This window comes from Balaenoptera ricei, chromosome 9, assembly GCF_028023285.1.
Source record: "Balaenoptera ricei isolate mBalRic1 chromosome 9, mBalRic1.hap2, whole genome shotgun sequence".
Taxonomy (NCBI): domain Eukaryota; kingdom Metazoa; phylum Chordata; class Mammalia; order Artiodactyla; family Balaenopteridae; genus Balaenoptera; species Balaenoptera ricei.
The window spans coordinates 25,266,341-25,290,070 of record NC_082647.1 but is presented as its reverse complement, the minus strand read 5'-3'; the positions used below and the strand labels follow the sequence as shown (position 1 = coordinate 25,290,070).

At 37.3% G+C, this 23,730-nt stretch overlaps 1 protein-coding gene and 1 pseudogene across 2 annotated transcripts in view; one reads left to right on the top strand and one right to left on the bottom strand.

The window, feature by feature from the left end:
* The window catches only part of GRM8 (glutamate metabotropic receptor 8), a 784,383-nt gene that overhangs the window by 501,039 nt on the left and 259,614 nt on the right, over positions 1 to 23,730 (bottom strand). The window lies entirely within an intron of this gene.
* Positions 19,595 to 20,104, top strand: LOC132372175 (ATP synthase F(0) complex subunit C2, mitochondrial-like; annotated as a pseudogene).

Here is a 23,730-nt window from a genome sequence, read left to right as displayed (position 1 = left end):
TTCATTCCCTTAAGAAGTCTCCTAAGAACACATCAACACCAGTACAAAGGCTGGAAAATAACATTTTCCTCTTGGCTGGATGCAAAAAAGCAGAAAGGTTCTCAATGAAAACTGTTTGTTTGAATCACTATCAACTCATTCTTTCTGCTGACTGGAGAGGTAAAAAATATATAAATAAAAGTGGTTCTCAGTCTCCAGTTACACCAGCAGTTTCCAAAGAACATTTCCTCTTTCCCAAGAGCCAGGATCAACATAAATGATTCATTTTCTTTATAACTAGTATTCATAGGTATTTGAGGGTGTTCCCCAGACTCAGATGAGTCCTTTTTCTTTGTCTAGCCTCAAGAGATTAATTATTCCTGTCAATTCAAGTCTGTCTTCCTGTTAACAAATCCCAGTGGGGTTCTTTCCCTACTTAATCAGATAAACTCCAGATTCAAACATTTTAAGGAAAATTTTTTTCTGCATTACATTGCCACCACCTCTAAAGAATATGTAGATCTCTGTAACATTTTCCTTTTCTCCCCCTAATTTCCTTAATAAGAGACCAGTCTGACAACTTTGTCAATTTCATAAGCATACACTGATATTTTTTGTGGAGAATTTTCTCAATGATTTTAAGAGCTCTCTTCTAGTCGTCCCATTTCCATTTTCAACAGCAATTTTAAAAATGAACTTGAGACGGTCAAGTTGAGAGCCGAGTACATTAAAAAGCAGCCTTTGCACATGTATGTGTGACTTCTCAGCACAGAGGGCCACACTCAGTCAATTTGAGGATATTATCAATTACCTAAAACTAAATGGCACTTTATTTTTTTTTTTAAACATCTTTATTGAAGTATAATTGCCTTACAATGGTGTGTTAGCTTCTGCTTTATAACAAAGTGAATCAGTTATACATATACAATATGTTCCCATTTCTCTTCCCTCTTGCATCTCCCTCCCTCCCACCCTCCCCATCCCACCCCTCTAGGTGGTCACAAAGCACCGAGCTGATCTTCCTGTGCTATGCGGCTGCTTCCCACTAGCTAGCTATTTTACATTTGGTAGTGTATATATGTCCATGACACTCTCTTACCCTATCACATCTCACCCCACCCCCTCCCCATATCCTCAAGTCCATTCTCTAGTAGGTCTGTGTCTTTATTCCCGTCTTGCCAGTAGGTTCTCCATGGCCTTTTTTTTTTTTTCCTTAGATTCCGTATATATGTGTTAGCATACTGTATTTGTTTTTCTCTTTCTGACTTACTTCACTCTGTATGACAGACTCTAACTCCATCCACCTCATTACAAATACCTCCATTTCATTTCTTTTTATGGCTGAGTAATATTCCATTGTATATATGTGCCACATCTTCTTTATCCATTCATCTGTCGATGGACATTTAGGTTGCTTCCATGTCCTGGCTATTGTAAATAGAGCTGCAATGAACATTGTGGTACATGACACTTTTTGACCTATGGTTTTCTCAGGGTATATGCCCAGTAGTGGGATTGCTGGGTCGTATGGTAGTTCTATTTTTAGTTTCTTAAGGAACCTCCATACTGTTCTCCATAGTGGCTGTATCAATTTACATTCCCACTAACAGTGCAAGAGTGTTCCCTTTCCTCCACACCCTCTCCAGCATTTATTGTTTCTAGATTTTTTGATGATGGCCATTCTGACCGGTGTGAGATGATATCTCATTGTAGTTTTTTTTTTTTTTTTTTTTTAAACTAGGACTCTGATTTATTTTATTTTTTTATTTTTTTATTTTTTTTTATTTTTTTATTTTTTTTTAATTCACCAGTTTGTTGGGTTTTTTTAAATTAATTTTTTAATTTATTTATGGCTGTGTTGGGTCTTCGTTTCTGTGCGAGGGCTTTCTCTAGTTGTGGCAAGTGGGGGCCACTCTTCATCGCGGTGCGTGGGCCTCTCACTATCGCGGCCTCTCTTGTTGCGGAGCACAGGCTCCAGACGCGCAGGCTCAGCAGTTGTGGCTCACGGGCCCAGTCGCTCCGCGGCATGTGGGATCCTCCCGGACGAGGGCTCGAACCTGTGTCCCCTGCATTGGCAGGCAGACTCTCAACCACTGCGCCACCAGGGAAGCCTCATTGTAGTTTTGATTTGCATTTCTCTAATGATTAATGATGTTGAGCATTCTTTCATGTGTCTGTAGGCCATCTGTATATCTTCTTTGGAGAAATGTCTATTTAGGTCTTCTGCCCATTTTTGGATTGGGTTGTTCGTTTTTTTGTTATTGAGCTGCATGAGCTGCTTGTAAATCTTGGAGATTAATCCTTTGTCAGTTGCTTCATTTGCAAATATTTTCTCCCATTCTGATGGTTGTCTTTTGGTCTTGTTTATGGTTTCCTTTGCTGTGCAAAAGCTTTTAAGTTTCATTAGGTCCCATTTGTTTATTTGTGTTCTTATTTCCATTTCTCTGGGAGCTGGGTCAAAAAGAATCTTGCTGTGATGTATGTCATAGAGTGTTCTGCCTATGTTTTCCTCTAAGAGTTAAATGGCACTTTAAAGCAATGGGAACAAAGATGTGCACATGAAAATATTTTATAAAATCTAAGTTCATCACTATAAAATTAGGGCTTTATTAGTATTATTTTGAGAAGAAATGGGAGAAAGATATAAATACCTCTGAGGTTCGAAAGTTTCCAAAGAGGAAATACGATGAAGGAAAAAATATATTGTGGAGTTAGAAGGACTCCACTCTATTACTTACTATTATTTTATAGTCTGAGCCTCCATTTCATCTATAAAAGACAAATAAACATGCCTAACTCAGTTTGTTGTTTGATTAAGCATAATAATGTATACAAGACCACCAAGCATAGTGTCTGACACTTAGTAGAAGTTCAACAAATGCTAATTCCCATCATGCTCTCTTCAGCATTCTCTTTTGAAATGGCAATGTAACTGAAGAGGCCACAAATTGATTTCTTTATTACTTCCTAACATTTTCTTTATTAGCCTGGCAGGAACATGAACAGGGAAAAACAAGAAGCACATGGTAGGAAGGGGTCAATAACTTGTGATGAGGAGAGATGAATCTTCTTGTCAGAATTCACCATAGAACACACGAGGAGCAAAGTTTATTCTTAGGCCTGATTAAACTTGCAAAGTTTATCTTTTCTTCTCTCTCTTAATGGAATTCTTCACCTAAGACAGAGCCTACTATAACTGTGAAAATGAATCATGAAGATAGATCTGGAAAAAGAAAAATAATCTTAGCAATGGAGGACATTCTAATGAATGCATGCATCTTCCTCAACCCTGGGTGACAAATTACAGAATCAGAAGTACAGAGGTGGGACCCTGTGTGAACACTTCTTAAAGGTTCCACAGATGATTCTGGTGCCTGACGAGGTTAGACCACTGCACTGGTGCAGAGGGGCCTGTGCCTGGAAGGTAAGGAAACTCTTAATCAGAGAGCTGAACAAAATTAGTAAGTACTCAAACATTAGCTGAAAAGAAGTAGAACACCTATAATAGAAGAGTTCCTTCCACGTCCCCCAAAGGATTAGATAACCATGGGATCTCTTCCCTTAAAGAAAAAAATCTACATAAAAAGAGCCATGTCTATTGTATTAAGGGTTTTCTCCACCTGTCCCCATCCTCAACCCATGTACTGAAATAGCAAATAGTCAACACATGACCCAGTTTATTTCATGAAGAAGTACATTCAGTAAAGTCATCCAATGTCATCAAAACTGTGAGGGAGTGACCTGCATAGAACACACATTTAGACTTGAAATTTACTTCATTGACTCCTTAATAAGCTTCTGAAACACAGTGAAATTTAATGCGGGCAGATGGAAGGAGAAAGCTGGAAGATGAAAGAAGAAGAGGGCAGTGAGATTGTAACATTAACCCTGGGAAAAGATTTTGAAGGAGAGTGAAGGCTGTTAGCTCTAATACGTAAGGTTCTGGGAATCCACAGAGCTCTAAGGGCTGGCTTGGTGTGATGTTTAATTGAGAGGAAAATGCCAGGATAAGAGGCAAGAACAGACTACAGAAGGTGGTACCAAAGGCTGGAAGAAAGAAAACTACAATTGACCAGACCAGAGATGGAAAGTCCCCGAGCTAAAGCTCTGGCAGGGGTGTGGGAGAGAGGGAAAGATGGTGTGCTTAGAGGCAAAATTTGACTAAAGTGAATTCAAAATCATTTAAAGACTAGTTTTGATTCCTTATTTGAGAGATGACAACGTTGTCCTGGGATTGGGTGAAAGTCATAGAAACTTTGTCTTCGTTATATTCCAATGGAACCAATGGACATGGGACCCAAATTTTGGAGGAACACTTTGGAAAGGGTACACTTTCTGGTGTTGAAAGATTTCTAGTAAAACAGAAAATCCTAAAGTTCATTTGCTTACAATCATTATCAGTCCGTGTCTTTTTCCTCTAAAGAACTCTAAACTTCTTGTGGTCTTTGCATCTTTCATGGTGCCTAGTGAAATGCCTGGCTCAAATATCTTAAATTTAACTCTATCATAAATCATAATTTTATCAGAAGCAATCTGGTCTGAGTTCTAAAGTCATATAAAACTAGGTTGAAATCAGCTTCATCACGTAGCTGAATGACATTGAATAAATTAAATATTCTCTACACTCAGCTTCCTCATCCTTAAGATCCAATTGTTGAGAAGATTTAAAGAGATAATGTGTATAAAGTACTTACCACAGTGACTAGCAAATTACGAGCATTTAACAAATGGTAGTGCTCATTATTTTTATTATTGAGCTCTTTATTTTTTCTTCTCACACACACAATCCATGGTATCTGAAGCTCCACAAACACCAGTCAGTCAGAAACCCAAGTAAATCAATGAATAAGAAAAGAACACCAATCAATCTTCCAATTTTTCTATTCTGACAAGATCCTGGCAACTGGTAATGAGGGGGGAACAAAATGTGTTGCAAAGATGCATCATCTTTGTTATCAAAACAGAGTCAGATGATGTCACAGTTAGCAGAAGTCTTTACAAACGAAGACAATTCTACTAATAATACAATGCTATGCTATTCCGCCTTCTTCAAAGATTCAAGCAAAAAAATAAGTAAATGGACAATACTCCCCCTAAAAATAATTGAGGTATCTTGGCTTTTGAAGAAATGTAGAAAACAGAAAACATAGCTTTAGTTATCAAAAAAGAGACAATATTTTATTAGAACAAGAATGAAAATTAATAAACTAATTAATAACATTATTCTGGCCCAAAGACAACACTGTTCTTAGAATGTTTGCTTACAGTTGAAAATGAAATTATTTTTAGTTTGTGAAGTTATACATTCAGAGAAGATGACTATCAGGGGAGAAGTCGAGGCAATCATCTTAATATATTTTGGGCAGATTCAAGGAAATATTGGAGCCTTAGACTGAGACCTAGATTTGGCTGTGTTCTAAACCTAGAAAAATTATTTGTGCATGATATTTCTCAGATATATATTTTAAAAAAGGAATTGAATTGAATTGAAATACAGGAATGGCACTGGACTATGCCACTTCCAAGCAAATAAATGTTAAAACCCAAACTATTCCTACTTTGAAGACGGTGCCATTTAATTTTGTTTTTTTCCTGCTACTCGCACTTTCTGTATGCATTGAGGGATATTCCAGATCCACCCCACCCCACAAAATGGGTTTAACAATACTTAAAATTCAGCAAACAGCATTCCCACCTCCAGGAGATACCTCCTTCATCATTATGGATGACTGACATATAAAAAATGTGATGCCTAGAATTGGAGTCAGTTCTTCTCTTGCAAATATTCACACATCAAACAATTCTCTTTCCTCATTTTCATAAAGACAGTTCTGACCATATTATCATAGCTAAAGGACAAAGTATATCGCTCTCAAAGTTCAATTGATCTTAGTTATCTAAGTCTAACTCCAAATGAAGATAACAGAAATCCTTTCTCTATGTAAAAGCGTTAAGCTTAGGGGGAAAAAGTGAAAGATTTTCTGGTTCGTTCCAAATAGGCTTTGGAGAAAGAATCGCTAAGTGTGAAACGCCTCACCTACTGCGTTTCATTGAACAAAGCATTTTGTAAAACAAGCAAAGGCAAAATTTTGAGAGACATTTAAAGGGCCTGTCTTTTGGAAGTTAATTCCCTTTGCTTAACTTATCATTGATTCCCGTTCTCTTTTCCCCTCTTATACCGTCACCACATATAAGAGAATATAACAAGATTCTAATTTGTCTAGAACTTAGCTTGAATTGTTCACAATGCAGATACTCATGGGGGCTGTAAAGTGCAGGATGTGTGCATTCATTCAGATCCTACCAACACCATGGCATCCCTACTGTGTGCTGGGCTCTGGTTAAGCAGGCTGGCGCTGGCTCTGCCCCTGCCCCTGAACACCACACAGTGGGTGCTTTCTGACACGTCTCAGACTCTGCAAACCCCGAGATAGATGCTTTGGAATATTCTGATCACAAACTATCTATCAGGAACTACATTAATAGAGTCCAGGAGCCTGAAGGAAAGCACTGTCCCCCGGCTTGTACTTCCTTGTACACGTCCTTTTTGCTTGGACATCTGCTAGTCAAGCACAGCTGAGCTCTGCTTCCCCATCAGAGGAGGATCACCCAGCTCTGCTATAGCTAGCTCCTCACTCATCTGTTCTTGTTTTAAAGATTCCTCCATATCCACTGTAGAGGAATTTAACTCCCCAATGGCCCCAACTATAAATAGGGAAGCTTTCTTGCTGATACCATGTACCCCCTCTCTCTCCCTTCCCCAGTCCTTCTCCTCTGTACCCCCTCTCTCCCCCTTCCAAACTCTGTGGGCTAGAAGTAGTCATAAAACAGCTCACGTATAAAATACTAGTTTCCATCATAATTTTTGATTACACAAAAACTATCTGTCCTGCTCAGAACGCTTTACAACCATATAATAAGAAGAATAACAATATTTATAAAGACTTACCATATGCTTGGTAATGGATGTTACATTTCCTCCCCTAAATGGCCCTGCAAGGCAGGTATCAGGGTCAGGCAAATTGAGACTTGTGTAGGTTAAGTGACTTGGCCAAGGTCAAACAGCAAGTGATGAGAGACAATATGCAGACAGGTCTGCTCAGATGCCAAAGCCCAGCTTTCAAAATGCACTCATGCTGCTTCATAAGGTCAAGGTGTGAGAAGCAAAGCAAAAATAAGATTACAGTGCCAGGTATTTGTTGAATACAAATTTGTTTCCTTTCAAGCTTATCGGAAACCAAAACAAAAAGAAGTATTTCATTTTATTCCAACGAAAGACAAACACTGTAGTATAAGTGAAAGTAGCCTAAACTTTTGATTTGTACTACTGTGAGTAGAACTTACAGTAGTTTATGTTTAAATGAATGCTGGTAATGGAATAGAATATAATGTACCTTAATTGATTTATGGACACTGTGTCTCTTAATAACTCACAGTTAGCAATTTCCAATTTTAACCAATCCCCTTCAATAAGAGCTTGCTCAAAACACTTAACGTCTTTTTCTTTGAATACCTGTGGTTACAGCAAATGTTGCCCACCACGATAACCCAATCAGCTAAGCCTACAGTAAGTGTTTTACTCCTACCGTCCACATATTTGCTGTGCCCAGTGGTTTGCCCTACACGTCAAATTGTTCCTGTGTACACTTCCCACAAACTGAGTTTCATGCTCAGTATTCAAGGTGGTTATGTTGTCTAATGATTTCAATCCTATAGTCATTTCTCCATTCATGAAAACCTTAGACATCTTTGACGTTGGCTTCTCTTTCAATATATCACTTTCCAACCACTGTAAACATACGTAAATAAACACATATGTCTATACGAATAACTTATTCATCTCTTCTGCATGCAAACCAAATAACTCACTCAGGGTTTGGTTTTGGTTTTGGTTTTTGTGTTAAGACCAGATAGACTGCAGTTTAAGAATATTTTTTCTTGGCCTATAGTACAATGGCAATGACAAAAATAACACTCTGTATTCTCAATTCCCCCTTATTCTAACCAGTTTCAAAGGACTATTTCATTTTCAAGAGTGCTATTTCATTGTTACATACTTGATACCATTGATTGAGTCACCAGTTATTTCCATTTATAACATGAGCATTACTGCTTTCTTAGCACAGTTATTTCTACAACTCATGCAATTAATGAATATTAATTGAATCTGAATTATTTTAAATATAGATCGTTATGAAGAGGAACTATTTGTACCAAATATGGTCCAAAACATGAACACTACCAATTAGTTTGCCAGAAGGCACTTATTAAGCATTTATTTTGCTAATTAAGCATCTCTGTCCCTTCCATGTAGAGACATCATCTAGATCAGTGCTGCTCAATAGAAATACAATGCAAGTCACATATGTAATTTTAAATTTTCTAGTAGCCACATTTAAAAAGGCAAAAAGAAACAAGTGAGATTAATTTCTATTATAACATTACTTAAAGTGTTAATATAAAGTAAATGAATTTTATTTAACCCAGCATATCTGAAATATTATCAGTTCAATATGTAATCATATAAAAACTATTGAGATATGTTTTACATTATTTTGTATTAAGTCTTCAAAATCTGGTGTATATATTTACACTTACACTCAGTTCAGGCTAGCACATTTCAAGTGCTTGGTGCCGCACGTGGCCAGTGGCTACTGCACTGGACAGCATGGGTCCAGATCAGTGGTCTTCAGCCTCACTGCTCACCTGGGGAAGGTCTATAAATTTTGATTCTTAGGCCACTCCCCAAACCAATTAACTCAGAATCTCTGGGAGTAAGACCCAAACATCAATATTTTTTAAAACTCCCAGGCAGTTGCAATGAGTAGCCAAAGTTGACAAGCACTTGTCAAAAACAGTATGGAGGAGGTTGAACATGAACTTTGTCATTTTGTTCATTTAAATGTCAGGGGGTGCGATGGTGAGTGACATCAAAAAGCTTATAACTTGTATGAGAGACACACACACACACATTACAACAAATATTCCCAATGCTGTGATAACCACGCAGATAAAAATGTAAAACAAAATATACAACAGGATAGTAAAGAGAGAATGAGCAATAATGCCTGATGAAAGGCTCTTCCTCGTGTGTTGGCTGGTAGAGATTGGTAAATGTCATCACATTAGGAGTGGAGGGTATTTTTTGAATAGGGCGATAAAGAAGTTTCCGAAAGGCATTTTAGTTGGTGCCATAAAAGCCTCTTTCATCAGAACCTAACTAATTCAGATTTTATAATTTCTGAGAGATGTTGGGGCAGAATTACTTTTGCCCTACATCTGGGGAGAAAAAAAAAAAAAAAAAGGTTTGTTAAGAAAAAGAAGATTTTAACAGATTATTTAAAATTCTCAATACATTATCTAAACAATTTTTAAAAACTGACATGTTCACAAGTGAAGCTCTCTGAATCTAAATTAGTTTACTGTGCTGTATTAAAACATCAAAGTTATTCAATTCTATTTTTAAAGAAAAGCATAGTATTTCAGATTTATTCCAATTGTATAAGTCTTTTTGTGATATGAATACAAATGTTCTTGAATCTGTCCTTCCACTGTCGAATATGCTTCTTAGTAGGATACATTTTTGAGGAGGTTTTCTACCGTATATTCTACTGTGGTTGCAAAATAAAAATATGCCTCCGGCACCCTACTTTAAGGTTTCTTTTCTTTTTCTGACTAATATATCCTTATTTCTTTATTTGCTCAAAAATGAGCTCAGAATGTTTCTCCTTCCTGAAGCCCTCCCTGACTATCCCCGCATGACCCCTCCCTCTGTGTCACCTGATATGCTGTGGACAAGCTTCTCATTACACTTATGTATATCAACAAATAACCACAAAACTGAGTGATTTTTTTCTTGAAAGACTGTGAGCTGCTTGAGGGCATTTCATGTCTTTTCAGTTTCCTATCTCCAGCCACCAGCACTATGTGTGGCACTTAGTGCTCAAAAATATTGCTCAAGTTAGATTAAAACAGAGAAAATGGCACCTCGTGGAACCAAAGCAAGTGCCAAAATACTCATCATCTTTAGCCTCAACTTTTATACACATTACTATATATAAAATAGATAACTAATAAGGACTTACTGTATAGCAGGGAACTCTACTCAATACTCTGTAATGATCTATATGGGAAAAGAATCTAAAAAAGTGTGGATATATGTATATGTATAACTGATTCACTTTGCTGTACACCTGAAACTAACACAACATTTTAAATCAACTGTACTCCAATAAAAATTTATAAGTAAATAAATAAATAAAATTTAAAAAAAGAATAATAGAAAAGATTTATGCACCAAGTAAGGAAGTACAGAGATTTCTTAAAGTTGTTTGTGATTATGTCACCTTAAAAGGAAAAGTAACCAACAGAAGGTGTCAGCTTGTGCCCTGAAAATTTTCCTACAAATAATATTATTACCTCCCCTTGAAAGAGAGAAACATATATCACGATTTCTACACTGAGGGTTTAGGGAGTGGACGTGTTTTGTTCTAATAGCGAAATAATTGGAGATACTATTGTACTGGTCAGCATGACCCAGCCAGAATAGTTTTGATTTAGTAAACTTGTCTTCCTAAGTAAAACAAAGCTAATTGGACAAATAGAAATAATACTGCACTGCCCAAGGCTCTCCCTAGACCTTCAGAAAAAAAATAAGTCAATGAGAAATAGAATTACCTTTGAGAACAACAAACAAGTGTGACTCTGGTCTGCTCTGAAGGACAAGAGTCATGGGGCAGGGACAAGGCTGGGGACAGGGGGAAACACCCATTGTTCAGACTGGGGCTGTTGGGTTTGCATTGTAATGTTTTAATGTCACTCTTAGGGCCCAACCCTACCACCCCAATCTCCCCAGGGCAGAAAAAACTTACAGAGCCCTGCTCCATAAGACTCCCTCACACTACATCTGCTGTTGGACTCACTTTATCCTGAGACACAGAAAGCCTGGACCATCTTACGTTGGGACCATGGGTGAGATGAGTTTCTGGTAGTTATTGGCATTGCTTCATTTATTCACATATACCTATTTCATATATATGTGAAAAAATAACCCACATAATTCTGCAAATTCAGTGGATAACAGTGACCTGTGCCAGAATAAGAATTCTACAAGCTAAGGTTATCTGTAAACCTCTTAAATCCACCCTCCTTGGGAAAAAAACATATAGCAATTTCAGATGCATTACACGGGCCTTGCTTCTTCATTTTCATCTTTCTTTAGACTATCCTCTCCCTTTTGCCCCCAAATACAAATATGTCCTTAAAAATGCCTGAAAGCATCATAAAATATTCGATTACATAAAACAGAGAGCAGCCTTCACATTTTGAAACTTACAATATTTCATATACTATTTCTTTAATTCAATTTGTCACATCTTAAATAGGTCCAAAATTCATATATTGTCCTAAAAAGCTTTGAGATAATAGTCTTCTCTTCAAAGAGAACAGTACTATTAATATATAACTGGTTAAGTTTAAACTAATAAATCATAATCAAGAAAAAGTAGGTCTTGAGGAATCTGCCTTAAGCCTCCATGACTTTAAATTTCCATATTCAGCACTTATAATAAATCCCATTTCATGTGTGTGAAAATATAAATATTCATGCATAATTAAATGTACACCTATAAATGCACAGGATACATATGCAGAAGTAAATGTGTTTTATGACTTCAGCTTATGAAATGTCTTATAGACACATATTGGTCATGGAGAAACTACCACTTTAATATCCATTAGATGTAATATATGAGTTTACCACTGTGCCATCATCATAGTATAATGCCATGGCCTAAGATTTATCTATTAGGCAACTCAGAAATGTGTAAATGCTCCAGAAATGAAAAGAAAATTGTGAAGCCATTAAATCATGGTCAATAAAGCATGTCTGTGTCAGTCATAGTCTAATCAATCCTCTAACTCCTTCAGGTTTTAGCTACAATGACTTCCAAACACATTTACCACTTTTGGGTCTTCCTTTGCATTCTTGTTATAAGAGTGACAAATTGCTTAGATTGGCTGACTGCTATTGCAAGGCCAAGCAAACAGATACCAAAAAGGGGGCATTTCAGGATTTGGAACAAGACCCCGGACACTTTTGCCTTATTTATAAGGCACTAATCTGTGCTAATAAGTGTGTACAAGCCTATGCAGGCAGAGACAGGGCCTGCAGGTCACTGCAGCCAAACACCAGGTCTTCTCGGCTGAAGACCACTCATGCTTCTAAAATCTCCACTGCCAAGTTCCAAATGCTATGCTTTCCTCTTTTCCAATTATCACTATCTTCATCCCCATACATGCCTATTAGAAAAAAACAATAAGACATCTACTTAGTTCAGTCATCTGGCAAATTCCACGGCTAATACAGTACTGCGGGTCAAATAATGCATTCAAAAACCAATCAATTTAGTGGGAAAAGAACAATCAAATTGCTTATTTTGCATCATGCAGAGCAAAAACATTACAATTTGAATGTTGTGCTTTTCAAATAGTTGTACTGATGTTGGGTAGACATAATCATATTCACCAGGCATCTCTGCACTTTGTCTCTTTGGTATATTATTTTTTAAACTGCCTTTTTTCCTTGGAATCAAACTTATTTATCCTTTTGGAATGCTTAATACCTTCATGTCAATCAATTTTTTTCACTAAAGCAAGCAAGTTCTTTGTTTTGCAGCTAAATTTTTTAGTCAGCTTTTGTTCAGAAACTGTTTATTTCTGACTGCATTACAAATGCTAGATTTAACCAACCTGTCAACCCAGGATAATACAAAGAGGGATCTTGTCAGTTCATCCTTTCCTCTCAGGAACAAAGATACTGTATTCTGTAGTTTTGAAGAAAGGAAATAATAGGATTAGACTAAGATTTGAGAACAAGAGGAGGTCAGACCCAAGAAAGGTATGTGGTCCTTCTAGAGCTTTCCCATCTAATATGGGGTACTGTAATCCATTCATGTTAAACACTTTGACTATGCTCATTATGCAAAAAGCATTAGAGCCTAGTATATTTTGTTACCATAGTTCTGCCTACTGGGAACTATAATTAAAGCACATTTGAGCAAATGCAATTTTATTTGTTATTAAGCAACTAAAAGCTTAGTCAACCTTGCAAATATGGCATTATTTTAGGATTAAAATATGAGCCAGCCAGCTAGCTAATAAACTTTATTAGGTCCTGTCTTTATTAGCAATGGCTCCTATTCCTATTGTAGGAGACTCCTATGCTATATAACACGTACCACTAAGAAAGAAAATTCTGCAATTACACCATGACTAAACTAATGAAAAGTGAGAGCAACCAGATTTCAGAAATGAGCAAACGTGAAAAAATGTGCATCTTGGAATTGATAAAATACAGTAGGTACAGATGTGAATTTGGGCTTCCTTCACAGATTATTGTGATGTGCAATTCTGGTTAAAAAACACTAACCTAGTCAGTGTGGCAGCTGCAAGGGGGACTCAAAGTTCAGATGCCTTGAAACTGAGAGCCCACAGGTTGGAAGCCCCATCCTTAGAACTATAACACAGACTAATATCATAATCCACCACACAATTCCCTAGGCTGCTAATGAAACAAAAATATTATATTTCCTCTTGGTTTGATAGCATGCACCCTCTAAACTTCTCCCATTGGATAGCATTTCCCCACATAATGAGAACAAACAAGTCCATTGATAGAGCCAATCAGATCAGGAAGTTGTCAGGCCAAGAGAGTTTTTCCTTCATAAACATGAATTCCAATCCTGAGATTTGAGGAGTACTTGGGGAGACTTTTAAGGGAGAAAACATGATTTATATTTGGGGGAGAAGGGAGGGTGGTGGAAGTCACATTACTGGGACTTGCCGTAGTAAATTTTTGTTTTCCATCTTGATTTTTAAACTGTAGTATGTAAAGTGTTGCCAAAAAAAACTGATTTTGTATAATTGTTTTATCAATAGTTAATTTCAATTTCCCTTCACTCTAGGAATTTTGTGTGAAGGCAGGAGTAGCACATAACTTCCCTCAACTTTAATACTAATGCTCTCACCCACAGGAAGTGCATCTGTCTGTAATACAACATAGAACAGGGCAATATCTCCTGACATTTTCATTTGGGAGCTCAAGATTTCTAATAACTTCAATAAACGGTCTCTGGTAGTCTCTGTGCACATGAGTTAATTATAACAAGAAAATAAAATATTCATTTTAGCTTCTGAAATTTCTAAGAATGTAAATCTTCAATGAAATGTTGAAATAAAATCATAGCTGCATTTGCAATTTTCCAGCAATGAAAATTTCATTTGAACTCTTTCCTATCTTGTCACTACCCAATTGCTCCTTTAATGGATGGAATTGATAACAAGTACTCAATGCAGATGGACAAACAAACATAAGATGTAAGTCAGAGAGTATCAAGAACATTTTTTGCAGTTCCAAATAGTGACAAACTATAGCAATGATAATTAAAATTTTAAAATACACTAGTATAGATGATTTTCTCATTTTCTCACTGTATTAGGAACACACGCACACACACACACAAACACAAACACACACTACCAATGAAATCTATACTTGTGAAAAAATTGTTTTGTACCTTGGAAACCTCTTTTGGTCCTGGCTCATATTAAATTCCTTTCTATTGTTATATATTAAAGGTTTACAAAAGTGATGTTTTTAAAACCGTGATGTTGAAAATTTTTCATGTTTCTAATTACAGAATAGGAAATACAAGATATCATGAAACTCTACAAAAATGTCTACATAATTTAAATGACTGCACATGTAGAATATAATTTAATATAAAACACAGTCACCTGAATAAGGACATCTTAGACACAGTCACACTGGTCATAGAGAATATCTGTCAACTTAAGTGAGGAGGAAGTAGCAATATCTTTATAGAAAATTCATTCCTGTTTTACTATAAATATAGAGGGCAGTATTTGTTCAATTGGTTCTGTCTTTCACGGTTTGGTTGCACAATGAATGCAACCCCACCCCTATTTTCCAAAGAAAAAGACAAAGACTGGTCTTGTAATTCTTCAGTCCCATCTACCACTGTAATATCCAACTCACTCTTTTGCATACACCTTTCCACCAGGGTTTATCTTTATTAAAGAATTCTTTGTGTACTTTATCTATTTTGACCAAAACATGCATAAACTTCCTAAAGTTTCATGATATCAGTGTATATGATGATTTTAAGTATTTTCAGTTCTTTGGAAGACATAAGAAAAATCTTAAGAAATAAGCATTAGCAGAGTTTCGAAGATTCTGATTTGTTTTAACAAAAACATCAATTAGTTTAAGTCCTTTGCTGATTAGAAAGTAGTGGATCTCACTTGACAGTCAAAGCATTTTGATCTTATGTTTTGCACTCCCATAAAATGCCTTGCCATTTCTAATAATTATCTGAATGTTCAACTTTTTCCAATATCCTTCTCTCAGCCTTGTATGTCTGTTGGGGAATCAAAAGGCTTTGCTTGCCTAAGAAGAAATGTGCTAAAGAGAGGATGACACAACAATTTCAGGAGGAAAGAATAACAGACAAATGCCCTTTCCTTCTTTGGTATAAGTCTTGGGATTATAGAAAATGTAGAGACCAAGCACACATCACCTTCAGAGAGACCTTTAGAAGATCTTTCAACTTATCCTTGTGGACAAAATGGAGTAAGGAGAAGCTGAGTGCATGAATATTAGGGCAGATTAGTAACAGCTTCAACAGCTATACCCAGAGGGTGCTAATCAATAGAGTAACATCCATCTGGTTCTAGGTTTCCAACATCATAGAAGGATTCTTTCCTGGGTTCCATTTGCTTCAACATTTTACATTCTCGTCAATGTCCTGGATGAGACTATAGAGAGGACATCATAACATTTGTAGACCAGCCAGTGACCATGTTGGATGACTGAATCAGGATCAAGAAGGAAGCTGACATGTTAGAATCAAGGGCTCAATCCAATAAGGTGAAAAGTAATAGACATAAATATAAAATGAGGTGATTAAGTCCAAAAGGACAATTGTTTTGTACAGACTGGACAGTAGCAATGGCTTAGAAATAATCCATGCAGCTAAGGCTTAGAGATTTTAGTCTATAGAAAGGTTAATATGAATCAACAATAAACAGAACGTTTGTTGAATGAATGAATAAGTGTAGTATAGAATAATAGGAGGGATGAAGAAAGAAGGGAAGAGGAGGGAAGGAGAAAGGAGAGGAGGAAAGGAGGGATAAGAGAGAATCTATATGAAAAGAAAAAAAACTCCATTTGTCTCTGTGCAGCCCAGACCATCCTAGACGTACTGAAGTATAAGTATGGATGGACAAACTGGGTACACTCAGGAGTGATCCGAGATGGTGTCAAATCAGCACCATTCAAGGAATTCTTGAAGGAATCAGGCATCTTTAGCCTTGGAGACCTTATAATCATGTTCAAATACCCTAAGGATTTTCGTGGGAAAAAGAATTGGAGGTGTTGTTGTTTAGACCCAATAGTTACAAATAAGATAATGAATGGAAGGCACAAAGCAGCAGAATTAGATTCTGTACTAATATCTCAGTGTCAAAGTTCTCCAAGGATGGAGTTACTGGCCACTCTCTCCAGGATGTACTGGAGCCCTGACTGGAAGATCCTTGGCAGAGCTTTTGCAAAATTAACAAGCATCGGATAGGTGATAGGACTAGATAATCTCTGAAAGTCCCTCCCAACCCCAATATTCAAACATTTTCTTGTGGTGCAAATTAAGTTCTTGCAAAAGATTTTCTCTAATAAAAACAATGAAAACAAATGGTTAGCCTGGGGACGGGAACCAAGCCTTCAGGAAATCCTAAGAGAACTGCGTGTTTGCTCTCTAGAGAACTAATCTCCTTCCCCAGGAATGTATTAATATCTCTTTGTCCTCTTCTATACCGGCTGACTCTGGGAATTTGCACACAGCGTGCTTTATCTTGCTAAATATAATAGTCCATACAGCATTCTTTCTTTGTGCGAAATCCCTATTCACTTTCATAAATTACATGAATGGATGTGAAGTGTACTTTCCTTTATTCAGTAGAGACTATTCCCAAAAGCAGCCTGAAACATGCCAAACATCTGCTCCTACACACAGTTCAATACATGATATTGATATGTATTATTACTGGGTGAATTCTGAATACAAGGCCAATTTAACACACTCCTGAACAACTCCCTCTTCCTCCCGTGGCCCAGTCACAGAAAGCTCAAGGAAATCAGAATAATTCTAATATTTGCCCAAGCCAGCTACAACTAAGCAGGTAAGTCTGCTAAAACAAAAACCACAGTAGACATTCCAAAATCTAATATAAATTAGATAAGTATAAGTATGACAAATGTTTCTCTAATTTAATAAATATTTTTACATATATAAGTACTTTTTACTCTCTGCTATACTTTAATATTCAAAGATGTTGCTTTTCCATACTGTGAGTTCCTGGGCGTTTGAGTGCTTGTTATGAGTTTATCATATAGGCCTAGTCCATGTTTTAATGACTGAATGCAATTATTGTTGATCGTGTTACAAAGAAAGTGACCAAAATCCCTAAATCTTGAATTCATTCTAGTCATCTACAGAGATCTCTCCCACGGACAGTGAATTTCCTAACAGACATGTTCATAAAGACACTCAGAGTAAACACAACTTTATTACCACTGAGGGCTTTGGCCCCAAATACCTTTCTGGTCTCCTTTCCTGGTGAAGTGACCTGGGACCTCATGTGAGTTTGGCAGACTCTTTCTGTCCCTTGGGCTAGAGATTAATTTTTAAAAGCAGCCCTAGAAGCAGATCCTTGATTCCTTCACAAGTCCCAGTCTGATTCTAGTTCCTGACAAAGCCACTGCTCTCACACAGATTACATCTGCCCAGAGGAGGCAGGTTCTCCTAATGAGTGAAGTCTTTCTATACACCTGTGTTGTCCAATACAGCCACTAGCCACATAGGGCTATTTAAATTTAATTTTAAGTAAATTAAAATTAAAGTTAAGGGGCTTCCCTGGTGGCGCAGTGGTTGAGAGTCTGCCTGCCAATGCAGGGCACACGGGTTCGAGCCCTGGTCTGGGAAGATCCCACATGCCGCGGAGCAACTAAGCCCGTGCACCACAACTACTGAGCCTGCGCGTCTGGAGCCTGTGCTCCGCAACAAGAGAGGCCGCGACAGTGAGAGGCCCGCGCACCGCGATGAAGAGTAGCCCCCGCTTGCTGCAACTAGAGAAAGCCCTCGCACATAAACGAAGACCCAACACAGCCATAAGTAAATAAATAAATAAATAACCCCCCCACAAAAAAAGTTAAAAAAAAAAAAAAACTAGCACAGCACATATTAAAAAAAAAAAATTAAAGTTAAAATTCAGTTCCTTGGTGTACTAGCCACATTTCAAGTGCTGCATAGCCACATGTGGCCAGCGACTAGTGTATGAAGCATTTTCGTCATGCTCCGTTGGACAGCGCTGCTCTAGGATGCCATTTTGTTCTTGACTTTGGCCAACTTTTTTCTTAGAGTTGGGCAGACTCATCTCCTGCTAAAGATCAAAGTGTGAAACTGTTTACTCATTTCTTCATTCAACACATACTTATCAATTTCTTTTCTAGCTGCTGGATATATCACCACGAACAAAACAGATATGTACCTGCTCTCATGGAGCTGTCATTCTAGTGGAAAAACCAACAATAACAGGTAAACAGCTAATGGAAAAGTTTATTTAAGTTACAATTTTTTTCTTTCTTCTTTTTTTTGGCCACGCCCCGCGCAGCATGTTGGATCTTATTACGGTTCCCCAATCAGGGATCGAACCCACACCCCCTGCAGTGGAAGCACAGAGTCTTAACCACTGGACCGCCAGTGAACTCCCTAAGTTTTGAATTTTAATGCTAGTGTATCTCCCTTTCAGCCTCATGGCAACAAGGTATTTTTGTTTCATTCAGGTGGGCCCATCCCTACAGTCGCCAGCCTGCTTTCCCTTGACAGTCTTCAGATGGCAAACACTGATGGTTTTAGGATTTCCTTGAATCTACTGTTTTTTTATTCAGTCTTCTTTTTTCTTTAGAATTTCTACCAACAGCTTTTTTTTTTTTTTTCATCTTAACACTTCTAATTTCAAAGCTTTATTTAACTTTGTCCCTTCTTGAGGAAAAAGAGCTTGTTGTGTTCCTATCATGAATCAAGATTTTTTTCGTAAAGAAAGATACCATTACAAAAATACTTGAAACTAATTATTTTAAATTATCAAAATAACCATTTTCCACAGTACTGTTTACTATTTTACTATTTTTTCTGCCTTTTTGTCATTTGTCTACCCACAGTTAATTCTGTATGCTTTATTCCATCATCAAGGGTTCTCCAGGCTTTATAGTTTCAGTGATCACATTTTTAGGTGTGGCTAGTCTTAACTATTTCTGTTCCCAAATAGTACAGCAAACTACTAGACATTCCCTCCTGGAAGACCTCCATCCCCAGCTTCTTCACCTTGTCATTACATCTTCAGACTGTCTCTTGAACTAAAATCTTTATTCTATTCCCAGTGGGCTATACCATCTAGGCTGTCACTACTCATACCTGGATTACTAAAACAACCTCCCCAAAAGGTTTAATGTCTCAATTTCTCTTCCTTGCAATTGATCATGTACACTAAATCATGGTTAATCTTAAAACAGTCTGTCCTTGCCCCTCTCTGTCTTCTCTGCCCTGGGAGCAGCTCTTGCCACTTCCCCACCCCCAGAAAACATATGCTTGCCCCAACTTCATCTCCATCCCCTCACTGGTCAGGATCACCTCTCAGCAGCAGAGCCAACCACTCTCTGAGGTGGTGCTGACAGACGAGAGCCTCAGCATCGTGGCAGCCCCATGCCCCCTGACCTTACTTATCCCTAGCAGCAGCTTCCAAAATGGCACCATTTCAAGGAACATTGACACAGCAGCCAAGTTCACTGAGGTTGGAGCTGCCATGGTCAGAGGGGCTGGCTCTGGGGCTAGGCTTAGGACTGTGTTTGGGAGCCTCATCATTGATTATGCCAGGAATCCTTCTCTGAAGCAACAGCTCTGCTCTTAATGCCATTCTGGGCTTTGCCCTCTTGGAGACCATGGGGGTCTTTTGCCTGATGATGGCCTTTCTCATCCTCTTTGCCATGTGAAAGAGCTATCTCCGTCTCCCAGTGTTCTTTCTTCCACATCCCATCTGCTCTGTATGTTCCTTTCCTTGTATCTTCCCAAGCAGGCCAGGAAAAGTGGTTGACTCAAGGTTTGACAGAGGGAAGACAAATAAATACTGTTTGAATAAGAAAAATTATAGCTTGTCATTACCCTACCTATGAACCCACCTTGGCTCCCTAATATCTATAGAATCAAATTTCTTTTTCATGAATTTATTGCTTTGAAAAGATAATGCTAAAACTGAATAATTCTATTATTAAAGTGACCTTTTCATTTACACATATTATAAATAACCTATTTGGTCTCTGAAAATGACTTTGGATTTTTCAGGCTGCTGTACCACTGGCTCCTATGACTTATTATGTACCTGCATATGTCTCCTCATTTTATCTAGTTAAAACTTTTCTAATTATCTTCCTCCCAAGTTTCCACCAAACTCTTCTTCCACAGAGCACGCATGCATGCACACACACACACACACACACACACACACACACACACACACGAGGGAAGGAAGAAAAAAAGCTTTTAGAGATAATTTACTGAGTTCACTGACATAAATGGGAGTTTTAAGAAGCACAAGCAAACTATTTCAGCCAATTGTATATATCTTTCCCATTTCCTTTACACCCATTTGAAGCCTACACTATGTCTTTTTCCATAGGATCCAAAGCTCAGTAGCTTGAATTAATTACAGACTGACATACTACAGGCAACTTTTGGTTCAACATCTACAAACTAAAATCAGCCCAGCCTTTGAACACAGGATCTAGTAGTGATTAATAATTTCACCACTGACCAGGAGGATAACAAATAAAAAGAGCAAACTCATTACTTTATTGTGATTTCAAACTAAATGTTTATCTTCTATGTATTTTACATGTCCAAAGAACAAGACTGCAATTTGAGTTTATTAGTAATTGAAGCAGAACTAATGAAAAATTCTTTATTAGAATGTTCTAGTTACCTTTTCAAAAATATCTATTTCCTTTTTCATGAAGATTAGATGTATAAAAGAAAATTCAAGTCTCTTTTATTATTATCATAACTTGCTCTAGCAATCAAGGGAAAGGAAATTTATCTTTCTGTCATATTTTATTGCAGTTAAATTAATTCTTATAGTTGTATTATGTCTTTAATACAGGTTAACTGATGCTTCAAGTAACTAAAGTCCAACATTTTTTCCTTTTTTCATAATTAGTTTCTATTATCATAAATGTACTAGACTCTGAGAAACTCAGTAGACTTTTTTTTAAATATTTTTTTGATGCGAACCACTTTTAAAGTCTTTATTGAATTCATTACAATATTGCTTCTGTTTTCTGTTTTTTGGGTTTGTTTTTTTTTTGGCTGTGAGGCATGTGGGATCTTAGCTCCCCGACCAGGGACCGAACCCACACCCCCTGCATTGGAAGGCGAAGTCTTAACCACGGGACCACCAGGGAAGTCCATCTGCAGACTTTTATATTTGTTACTTTTATATTTTTCAAGATCCCTTGAAAAATATTCAAAATTATTAATATACATACATGTAATACAATATACATTAATATGCATAAGCAAGTTCACTAGATGAGATCGTAGCCAATCAATGTTTAACCCACCTCTCAATACCATTTTATAGGAGCTTCAGGCTACCAGAATTAATTTCATTGACTTGGAAGAGTACAGAAGACATACGTTATATCACAGGTCACAGGCAAATAATTGTGCTTAAACCCTTCTGTATCTCTATGGCAATTTTACTTAACAAACACATATAGTACTTGCTATGTTCGAAGCCTTTTATATATGTTAATCCATTTAATCCTCCTAACAACCTTATGAGTTAGGTAGTATCATGATCCCCATTTTACAGACAGAGAAACTGCAGCATAAACAGGTTAAGGCTCTTGCCCAAGTCCACAGAGCTAATAAATGGTAAATTCAGAATGCAAACCTAGAAATCTGGCTCCAGAGTCTGAGCTCTTCAGCACTCTACTAGGCTGCCTCTCCATCTTCAAAATTATTTCCGTATTTGGAATCTAATTTCTATATTAAGAATATTAAAGCTTTTAATTTTGTGAAAAAAATATAACATTTTCGCTTTCATATCTGAAATCATTGTGTAGCTGCCCCCACACAGGCACCCAAGGTCTCCCTGCTCCCCACCACACTGGCTCAGGTGCCCTCTTGCTGTGCACCCTCCAGCTCTGTGCCTTCTCCTATAGCAGATCCTAACACGATTTCTGCATATTAAATGCCAAGTTCTTTAAGGGCAGGGAGTACGTCTTTTCACAGGTGCATCTCGAACATGCACCTGTGCAGATAAAACATCGTTATAAGTCATCCAGCAGCCAAAGAGTTAAACAACTTTCTGATCAAGTTCTGATACCTGTAATAAATAGATTTCTTCTCTACCCACGGGAGTAGACACCCATTCCATTTTTTAAATTAGCAAGTGTGTGGAAATAGGCTTGGGATTTGAAGGAAATGATACTGCAGAAAAACAGGTAAATGAAGGGTCCACTTTCCTCTTGGCATAGAGCTTTCAAAACTTGGGGGCTTCGAATTGAAAGACACTAGAGTCCCTCATTTGAAGAAGTGGCAGCCCAGCGGCACTGAGCTTTTCAAGCTGAAAGCCGAGGAATATATACCAAGCTACTATAACAAAACACTTCCATCAAAACCTCGCAGCAAGCAAACAATTGCCAGCCAGCACATTGTTCTGCACAAGAAATGACGTTATGTCATTTTGTGCAAAGGACATCAAAACAACTTGTCAGTTTAACAGAGGATTTAGATACACCAGGAGAAGACTTTCACATATCACTTTAAGCATTCCCAGGAAAATTGCTATAGAAGCTCTTAAGGCACAAAAATTTGAACCTAACTAGACTTATTAACCAACACAAACCATAACTTTCCTAAAATGTCTATTTCTTTATAAGTGTAAGGATTTGTTAGAAGAGTCCTACTAACTCTTAGAAAATAAAGTTCTGCAGAGAAATGGTGATTTATTTGCTTTCATCCAGCAACATTCACTCGTCAAATTGTTAATTATGTACCTATTAGTGCTAGGCACTCTATTGAGTGTACTTATATGAATCATTTTTCTGCCAATAAAACCATATTTTTAAATTGAGTTAGTAATTTCCAGATATTTTGTCAAATTTAACAACAGTAGATAGTGAGTTCTTCGTATTCATGGGAAGAAAGCAGAATTTTAACTGACATAAATAAATCTACATTTTATCTTGAATGGCAGGAACATACGTAGGTATGTGTCAGCTTACACATGTAGTTGGATTGTTCTGATTAACTGTCCATTTTGCATTTTTGCCTAATTTGATCACTCAGTTCACTGAAATAGTCAAATTGGCTTTGGCATTTAGATCGGGTTGGCTGTAGGTCCATAAAATAAGAGAGCTGAATGGGCACTGGAAGACCAGCCCCCCTGGACCACAAGCTCCTGAGTATAAGAATTGTGATTTCTGTGGCTCTGGGGCTGGATGTATTTCCCAGCACAGACCAGACATTGATATATGATTTTTTTAATAAATGACCCCACATAACCTCTTTCAAGCCTATAAAACTATATCCCATTAATAAAAATTTCCAGAGGTAC